Genomic DNA, 10,483 nt, shown 5'->3' on the forward strand with positions numbered 1-10,483 from the left:
CTTTTTTAGTTTTGTTTTAAATAGTTTTCAAATTTAAAAATACATTTTTCCATTGCATCTACATTTTCAATAATTTTTTAATTTAATATTCTTCTTCACATTTTATATTTTTAATTTCATTAAATTATTTTTTACATAAAACAATAGTAGTAACATTTAAAAGGAAACAAATTAAATAAATAATAAATTATTTAAAAAAACAAATTTTAAAATCTTACTGTGAGGGCCTCTATATCCGTCGTGCAAGAATTTGTGGATCGAACTTCTATGTCCATCACGAAAGAGTTTGGGGGTTGAACATTTACATTTGTTGACACACCCCGTCCCGAAGGAGGGCATGCTGGCCGTCACGTGAGAGTGACGTAACCATTTATACAGTTTGGAAGCTTTAAAAAAATACAATTACTAAGATAAAACACCCAAGGGTGAGTCCTACTTTTGTGAATTCTGTCAGAACACTGCTGGATTCCTCGTGGCCACCAAAGCTCTGCTAACTTGAACCTAGAGGGGCGCAAAACAAAGTTGAGTGGGTCAGTAAAACAAAGTTTTTCGAAAACATTTCATTTAAAACATTTCTAACCTCTCGTTGTAAAACCTGTACACTTTCCCAAAAAATAGTATATATATATATAACCATAATTAATCTCAAACTCAAATCACAAATCTTTAACACTTTCCAAGAAAAATATGCCATGCTATGCATCAAAACATAATAAGGATGCAACATTATAACAGGTGAAATAAGGAATCAACCAGAGACCCTGCAGTTGGGTCTTGTACGGTTAATTCTATAGCTCAATATCCAATCCAACCGGAGTCACAACTGTGACCTGTACGGCACTACTCTGCACATAAATCGGAACTACCTAAAGTAGTCTGTACTATAAGAATGGTGTAAGAATACGCTCTAGTGCTTCTCTCATCAATCATATGTGCACATAATCTAAGGTCACCTACTAGTCGGAACCACCTCTAGTGGTCTGCACGACTAGCATTTCGGAACCCTCTATCGGCCTGTACGACATGCACCTACTTGGATCCAAGATGAGCGTGCGGTGCGGTGAATAATATAAGCACTAACACCAGGGGTGCAAGTTATGAGCTCTCAACACAATTCATATCATCAATGATTCACATGAATAACATAAAACTCACCTGATACTCACCTGTGCGTCCACAGCACCAATTCACACATATATATATATATATGCATCAATTATCAATTCATATATTTCATGTATATGTATGCATGGCATTTTAAAACATACTTTCATTTAAATTCAATTTCTGGGAAAATCGATAGTATATAGGTAAAAACAGAAATACTGCCCACTCACCTGGAGTTCGCCCAACAACTCCCTAGCACCACACATCAAGGCGTCATGACGATCAGCGCCTAGAACAATAATCAAATACAACCTCAGAAATCATATCGATAGAATATATAACTTATATAAAACACGTCAATACGTAGTTTGATCCGAAAGATCTGCAACTCAGATTTCAAATCCATAACTTCCAAAGGTCCACAATATACCTCTAGGACAACATCCTAAAATTTCATTACCATCCAACGGTCGGATCTCCGTCAATTTCCAAAACCAAGTAACGGTTAACATTCTATTTTATGAACTCACAACTCCAATTTCGAAAGATCCGTAAATCAAATTCCCAATGCGTAAGTTCCTATAATCCTCAAATATTACGCATTACAACGTATCAAAGTTTGGTGACGATCCAACGGTCGAATCGTCAATTCACATTTTCACCTAACCACGAATCGAAACGAACTTAGGTTCAATTACTCAATTTATGCCCATCAATTATCAAAACTGAACCTAGAACCTTAAACACATGCTAAGAATGACATTGGCGGGCCATTGGCCACGCGCCGCCGCACGGGCCGCCCCGGCTGGCCGGAAATTCAACTATTTCCAAAAATTCTCAAAAAATACAAAATTGAAGATCTCAATGAGTAGACTAAACTTTATACCTGAAGCCAAGGCCAATTTGGCCTGGAAACACTTCAATTTCATCAAAATCCGTGAAGAACCCTAGAAATGGGTGTTTTCAATTCAACCTCCAAAACCACTCCGATGCTCCAACTACTGCTTGGGCTTTGTTCTAGGCCTTAAGAGGATTCCATGGGTGGTGGCAATTGGAAGAAATTGCTTCGAGATTGGGTGATTCGAAGCCAAAGCCGCTGCACCCCTCATTGCGTTTTTCTCCATTTTCAAAGCCAAATCTCTCCAATTTTGAGATGGAATGGGTAGAGGAAGGCTCCTAGAGGTTTCAAAGCCAAATCCCATGAGGTTTCTTGAAGCAATTCGCCGGAGAAACGGGTGAAAAGCGTCGGAAATAAGCATGGATGCCGACCGGGTCAAAAACGGGCCAAGAGGATCCGGCCGATCCCCCGCGCCACTCTCTCCCTCCTTTCCTCCTTTCCTCTGTTCTGATTGGCCATCCTCTCCATCTCTCTTCTCCTGATTCGTCAGCTCTCTCTCCTTTCTCTCCCGGAGCTTCTGCTCTCTCTTCCTCTGGTTAGGCAGTTTCTGCCCAATCTCTTCTTCTTCTCCTTCCTCACACGCACACACACACACAAAACCTTCCTTCACTTTTTATTTATTTATTTTTGTTTTCCTTTACATCCGAGCCATCCATTTAATTCTTCAATAAATCTGGGCCATCCAAATTTTAATAATAAAATTTATAATATGCCCAAACTTCAAACTTTAAAATCTTTTTCGTTATAACTCTAAATAACGAACCGTCAGCGCCCACACATTCGTAGCGACGAGTACTACGAGGATATGTCAAGAAAACAAATCTTAGATGGCATGACACAACGATTAACCTCGAATAATGCACATACCTCAAAGGGCATTTTTGTAAAATCCTTTATTAAAACTTTAAAACTTTTAAAATCAGGGACGGGCTGTCATAATCTACCCACCTTAAAAAAATTTCATCCTCGAAATTTACACAATCTTTACAATCCATCGATATCCATAAAACAACCTGGAACACATCCATCTCATTCGATCTTTTGTCTCCCAAGTAGTTTCTTCTGCTGAATGATTCCTCCATAAAACTTTTACCAAGTACACTGTTTTATTTCTTAGGACTTCCTCTTTCTACTCCAAAATAATCATGGGTTCCTCATTATAAGTCAAATCCGGATTAATCTCTAAGGGTTGAAACGGAATCATACACGACAAATCTGCTACTTTGTAACGAAGCATCAAAACATGAACTACACTATACACCTTATCCAATCCCAAAGGTACACAAACTTGAAAGTATTTCACCGATTCCTTCAATAGTCAAAGACGACCTGATGTACTTAGGATTTAACTTGTCTTCCATTTCGACCTGAACCGTACCTTTCCAAGGTGATAATTTCAAAAACATCCAATCTCCTGCATTACACGTCCGGTCAGTGGCATGTTTGTCTGCTAAGCTCTTCAGCCGATCCTGGCTCACTTCCAAGTTAAACTTAATTACTTGAATATTCCAAGTAGTCTCCTCCAGTAACTCAAGGCCTTGAATACCATCCGTCCACAATTCTAATAATTTCGAAACACAAGACACAGCTTTCCACGGCCTTATGGCGTTGCTTTAGGGAATAAACTGAAATGACCAACATACCCAAGAAGTTCAACAGATCCGTAAGCCCAAATCTCTTTTCCATAAGACAGATAAATAACTGTTGCACTTCTGGAAAGGTTACTGCTCTTTCATTAAAGAATACTACGCTGATTTAGTAAGCCAATCAATTATCACCTCAATTTCATCATAACCATCTCGTGAATGAGGAAACTTGCACACATAATCTATATTAATATTTTCTCATTTCCGCTGTGGAACGGGAAGTAACTACATCAATCCAAAAGACTTCTTTCTTTCCGTTTTAACCTGCTAACAGATGTTACATCTATTTATATATACAAACATTTCTCTTTTCATACCTGACCAATAGTAAAATGATCGAATGATATAATACATCTTAGTACCTCCATGATGCATTGTATAAGTTGAACAGTACACAAATTCCAAAATTGCTTCCTTTAACTCCATAACATTAGGTATAAACACCTTGTTCTCTTACATAAGCTTGCCATCTGATTCTCTAACTCTGAGATCTTTCTTTTTCCTGTTATTCCTTGCTTTAAATAAATTCTTGAATTTCTTCGTCAATAGCTTGAGTCTCGAGTACGACCTACCAAATAGGCCTAACTTGAAAATTAGCAAGTATGTTTTCTTTTCGATCTTCCATTCCCAACTTTACTCCAGTAGATCTCAAATCCACAAAAAGATGAACATGGCAATCGTACCAAGCATTAATTCTCGCTAGGGTCTTCCTACTAAAAGCATTGGCCACAACATTTGCACGATCACCCTGGTCGTGCAATCATAATCACTAAGCAACACAATCCAGCTTCGTTGCCTAAGATTAAGATACCTCTGAATAAACAGATATTGGATACTCTTTTGATTCGTAAAAATCTTGCACTTTTCTTCCCATAAAGACAATGTCTCCAAATTCTCAAAGCAAAAATGATAGTCGCTAATTCTAAATCATGAGTAGGGTAATTCATCTCATGAGGTTTCAATTGTCGTGAAGTGTAGCAATCACTCTAACATGTTGCATCAACACACATCCTAACCCATTCAAGGATGCATCACTATAGACCTCATAATTACCTTTATCATCTGGGAGTGCTAAAACAGGTGTATGAGTGAGATAATGCTTCAGTTGCTAAAACTTTGTTCACAATTTTCATCCACTCAAACCTAACCTCTTTTCTAGTCGATCTCGTCAATGGCAAAGCAATGACTGAAAAATCCTTTACAAACGTCTATAGTAGCCTGCTAGACCAAGAAAACTCAGTACCTCAGTGACGGTTCGAGGTTGTTCCCAATTCTCCCCAGTTGTCACTCATTGAAGATCTACATGAATACCTTGTGCAGATATCACATGTCCTAAAAATGCCACTTGATTCATCCAAAATTGACATTTGCTAAACTTAGCATACAACCGATGTTCCCTCAAACATTTTAACACCAACTCAAAATGACTAGTATGCTTTACTTTCACTTAAGAGTATATCAGACCTCAACTCTTTCCTTGAAGACACATAGGCACCTCTAAGCTGATCAAACAATCATCAATGCGCAGCAATGGATAACGGTTCTTACTCGTTACCCGATTCAATTACCTAATATCCATACATATTCTTAAGGTCCCGTCTTTCTTCCTTATAAACAAAGCTGGGGTTTTCCAAAGTAATGTACTAGGTTGACTGAAACCTTTATCAACCAATTTCTGTGACTAAATTTTCAATTCCTTTAACTCTGTAGGAACTAATCTATAGCATAAAGTCTGTACTTGGAGACAATTCAATAGTGAAGACCACATCTCTGTCTGGTGGCAATCCATGTAAATCATTCCGGAAACACATTAGGAAAATGTCTACCACTCGTACGTCATCCACAATACTAGGAGTACGATCCTGCAACACCACATGAGCTAGGGATCCTTGTCAACCTTTTGATAACAATCTCTTTGCTCTCACAATAGAAATAACGGCATGCCTCACTCCCCTTTGCTCAATCACAAAAGTAACCTCTGATAATCCAAGACAATGGAAAGTAACTGATTTCTCGTAGCAATCCATATTGGCACGATTATAATGCAACCAATCTATGCTTAAAATCACATCGAAATCCACAATGTCTAATGGGATACGATTCACTGGCATAATTACTTCTTCCACCATCACTGGACACCCTGAATAGTCATAACCGACATAGAATGACCTACCTGTTTACTTGCTTAACGAATCCAACAAATAAGTTATGGATATTACGGTCTGCAGCCCACAATAACGATAATTCATTGTCGTCTCAATAAGTAAGCAACAATTCTTAAAGGTGCAATATTATCATTTTACTCCTCACAGGGAAAATACATATATACGCCTCAATCGTGCTCATTCACTACTTCCTTTGGCAACATCGTCAATAATAAGAATTATATCAGCCGAAGTCAGCTAGAATGACATGTACGGCTGAGTCTACAGCTCGACCATCCATGTTAGCACATAAGTCGGAGTCACCTATAGTGACCTGTACGACTTACTCATCAATTTTCCAAGTAATATGTCAAGGAAGACTGCTGGGTAACAACTGATCCTAGGGACAATTCATACCTCTATGTCTCATCTAACCACATGAACACATTCACAACTTCCCACACTCTCCAAAGTGCCTAATATTGTACCTACGGTACGAAGATAAATTTCCTCTACCAGAGTCACCTTGTCTCTGAGATCTGGGATCACTAGTAAATCTATCACTTCGCCTCTGATTAGTGACACTAAAACCTCAGCTGGGAAAATTAGCTCTAGTTTCACTTCTTTTGAAGCTCTGAGTCTTCCGAGGTCCTTGATATGACGGATATTTAACTTTATCGTCTTTGTTCTAATTCTCATTCTTTTCTTATTCCTCTTTACTCTTGTTGATCATGTTCTCAGAGTCCTCAATGCTCAACAACATCTCGCAAACTCCTGGTAAAAAGTACAATGGATAGTGGTCGCCAAAGAACGCCACTTCTTCTTATTATCCAGCCAAAAACAACATAACACCTTGACCGGATTAGCAACAACATCCGGATGGAAACAAGGCAAGTCTGTAAACTCTCTATAATAATATGCCGGAGGAATGAACTTTTCCTTAAACAATTCTTTAAACGACTTCCAAACAGCTGTTCTTTCGATAACATCGGATAACATTCCCATCTCCATCAGAATGCAGATTCAACACTCAGAAACTAGGTAGTCATCTCGACCCACCTGTCGGGAGGAAGATTCCCTTGACTTTGCATAATCCGAAACGTCTTTTCCCAAATGATTAAGCCATCGATCTGCTCCCTTAGGTTCTTCATTTCCCTAAAGTGATTCAAATTTACCTTATAACCAGTCTCAAAAGGTTCCCTTAGATAATAAACTGAATCACAATGGCAATAATTTCCCCCCAAACTACTATATCAGGGAAATTAGGCTCATCCGAACTACGTGGCTCGCTATGAGAATTTGTGGCGCAAGAATTCGTGGATCGAACTTCTATGTCCATCACGAAAGAGTTTGGGGATCGAACATTTACATTTGTTGACACACCCCGTCCCGAAGGAGGGCATGATGGCCGTCACGTGAGAGTGACGTAACCATTTACACAGTTCGGAAGCTTTAAAAAAATACAATTACTAAAATAAAACACCAGAGAGTGAGTCCTACTTTTGTGAATTCTGTAAGAACACCGCTGGATTCCTCGTGGCCACCAAAGCTCTGCTAACTTGAATCTGGAGGGGCGCAAAACAAAGTTGAGTGGGTCAGTAAAACAAAGTTTTTCGAAAACATTTCTAACCCCTCGCTGTAAAACCTGTTTACTTTCCCAGAAAATAGTATATATATATATGACCATAATTAATCTCAAACTCAAATCACAAATCTTTAACACTTTCCAAGAAAAATATGCCATGCTATGCATCAAAACTTAATAAGGATGCAACATTATAACAGGTGAAATAAGGAATCAACCGGAGACCCTGCAGTTGGTCCTGTACGGTTAATTCTATAGCTCAATATCCAATCCAACTGGAGTCACCACTGTGACCTGTACGGCACTACTCTGCACATAAATCGGAACTACCTAAAGTAGTCTGTACGATAAGAATGGTGTAAGAATACGCTCTAGTGCTTCTCTCATCAATCATCTGTGCACATAATCTAAGGTTACCTACTAGTCGGAACCACCTCTAGTGGTCTGTAGGACTAGCATGTCGGAACCCTCAATCGGTCTGTACGACATGAACCTACTTGGATCCAAGATGAGCGTGCAGTGCGGTGAATAATATAAGCACTAACACCAGGGCTGCAGGTTATGAGCTCTCAACACAATTCACATCATCAATGATTCACATGAATAACATAAAACTCACCTGATACTCACCTGTGCGTCCACAGCGTCAATTCACATATATATATGCATCAATTATCAATTCATATATTTCATGTATATGTATGCATGGCATTTTAAAACATACTTTCATTTAAATTCAATTTCTGGGAAAATCGATAGTATATAGGTAAAAAAAGAAATACTACCCACTCACCTGGAGTTCTCCCAACAACTCCCTAGCACCACACATCAAGGCGTCATGACGATCGGCGCCTAGAACAATAATCAAATCCAACCTCAGAAATCATATCGATAGAATATATAACTTATATAAAACACGTCACTACGTAGTTCGATCCGGAAGATCTGCAACTCAGATTTCAAATCCATAACTTTCAGAGGTCCAAAATATACCTCTAGGACAACATCCTAAAATTTCATTACCATCCAACGATCGGATCTCCGTCAATTTCCAAAACCAAGTAACGGTTAACATTTTATTTTATGAACTTACAACTCCAATTCCGAAAGATCCATAAATCAGATTCCCAATCCGTAAGTTCTTATAATCCTCAAATATTACGTATTACAACGTATCAAAGTTTGGTGACGATCCAACGGTCGGATCGTTAATTCACATTTTCACCTAACCACGAATCGAAACGAACTTAGGTTCAATTACTCAATTTAAGTCCATCAATTATCAAAACTGAACCTAGAACCTTAAACACATGCTAAGAATGACATTGGCAGGCCATTGGCCATGCGCCGCCGCACGGGCCACCGTGGGTGGCGGTCGGCCGCCCCGGCTCGCCGGAAAATCCAACTATTTCCAAAAATTCTCAAAAAATACAGAATTGAAGATCTCAATGAGTAGAGTAAACTTTATACCTGAGGAAAAGGCCAATTTGGCCTGGAAACACTTCAATTTCACCAAATCCGTGAAGAACCCTAGAAATGGGTGTTTTCAATTCGACCTCCAAAACCACTCTGATGCTCCAACTACTGCTTGGTCATTTTTCTAGGCCTCAAGAGGATGCCATGGGTGGTGGCAGTTGGAAGAAATTGCTTCGAGATTGGGTGATTCGAAGCCAAAGCCGCCGCACCCCTCCTTGTGTTTTTCTCCATTTTCAAAGCCAAATCTCTCCAATTTTGAGATGGAATGGGTAGAGGAAGGCTCCTAGAGTGTTTCCCATGAGGTTTCTTGAAGCAATTCGTCGGAAAAACGGGTGAAAATCGTCGGAAATAAGCATGGATGCCGAACGGGTCAAAAACGAGCCAAGGGGATCCGGCCGATCCCCCGCGCCACTCTCTCCCTCCTTTCCTCCTTTCCTCTGTTCCGATTAGCCATCATCTCCATCTCTCTTCTCCTGATTCGTCAGCTCTCTCTCCTTTCTCTCCCGGAGCTCCTGCTCTCTCTTCCTCTGGTTGGGCAGTTTCTGCCCAATCTCTTCTTCTTCTCCTTCCTCACACGCATACACACACACAAAACCTTCCTTCACTTTTTATTTTATTTTATTTTTCTTTACATCCGAGCCATCCATTTAATTCTTCAATAAATATGGGCCATCCAAATTTTAATAATAAAATTTATAAAATGCCCAAACTTCAAACTTTAAAATCTTTTTCGTTATAACTCCAAATAACGAACCGTCAGCGCCCACACGTCCGTAGCGACGATTACTATGAGAATATGTCAAGAAAACAAATCTTAGATGGCACGACACAACGATTAACCTCGAATAATGCGCGTGCCTCAAAGGGCATTTTTGTAAAATCTTTTATTAAAACTTTAAAACTCTTAAAATCTGGGACAGGCTGTTACATTTGTCGCGCAAGACCTAGGAGGTCGAACCCCAGTTTCATCGCTCAGTACGCGCAATGACCACCAATTCCATTTCGCAATCATCATTTTGCACGACGAAGAGCTTTCCTCCATCGTGCAAAGCCTGATGTCACGATCTTTGCGCGACGCTCTCTTCGCCGCCCAATGTTTCTGGCGACGGTATTGGCCTTTGCGCGACTCTCTCCCCTTCGTCACCCAAGCAGTTATTCTTAGAAGTGTTGCAATGGTTCATAACTATTCAGAAGGAAAAGAAAGGAAAACAACAAAGATAAATTGTGGGGATAGAGAAATGAAGAAAATGAAGCTCTCCCTATATAAATGAATTGATCTTCTAATATAACAAATAAACGTATATGATTTGTTCCCAAAACTCACCACACTCCTCAACATATGTACTTCTATAAGTGATGATTTTGAACCATCAGTATATATGCAGGTTGCAATCAACCCACCCAATCTACGTCAATAAGTCTAAGACATACTTTCTTGTAGGCTGGGTTCAAAAAACTGAAAACCAAGAAAACCCGAACCAAACACCTAACTGAAACCGAAAACCGAAAAATTACCAAACCAAAAAAGAAAAAACCAAACCAAACTCGAACCAAACTGAATCCCTTTACACAATGAATGGATGCCCATGATGTTTCATTTGCGAAACTTTGTTGCCAAGTTTGAAAC

General features: G+C 39.3%; 1 long non-coding RNA gene across 1 annotated transcript; it reads right to left on the reverse strand.

The window, feature by feature from the left end:
- Positions 1–373: 373 nt before the first annotated feature.
- On the reverse strand, positions 374–2,130 carry LOC139188338 (uncharacterized). Its single transcript, XR_011571710.1, has 3 exons — positions 1,994–2,130; positions 1,338–1,396; positions 374–501 (listed from the first exon to the last, which is right to left on the reverse strand). It is a non-coding gene; the product is annotated as an uncharacterized lncRNA (long non-coding RNA).
- Between the last annotated feature and the right edge of the window lie 8,353 nt (positions 2,131–10,483).

The sequence above is a fragment of the Malus domestica genome, chromosome 10, assembly GCF_042453785.1.
Source record: "Malus domestica chromosome 10, GDT2T_hap1".
NCBI classification, from domain to species: Eukaryota; Viridiplantae; Streptophyta; class Magnoliopsida; order Rosales; family Rosaceae; genus Malus; species Malus domestica.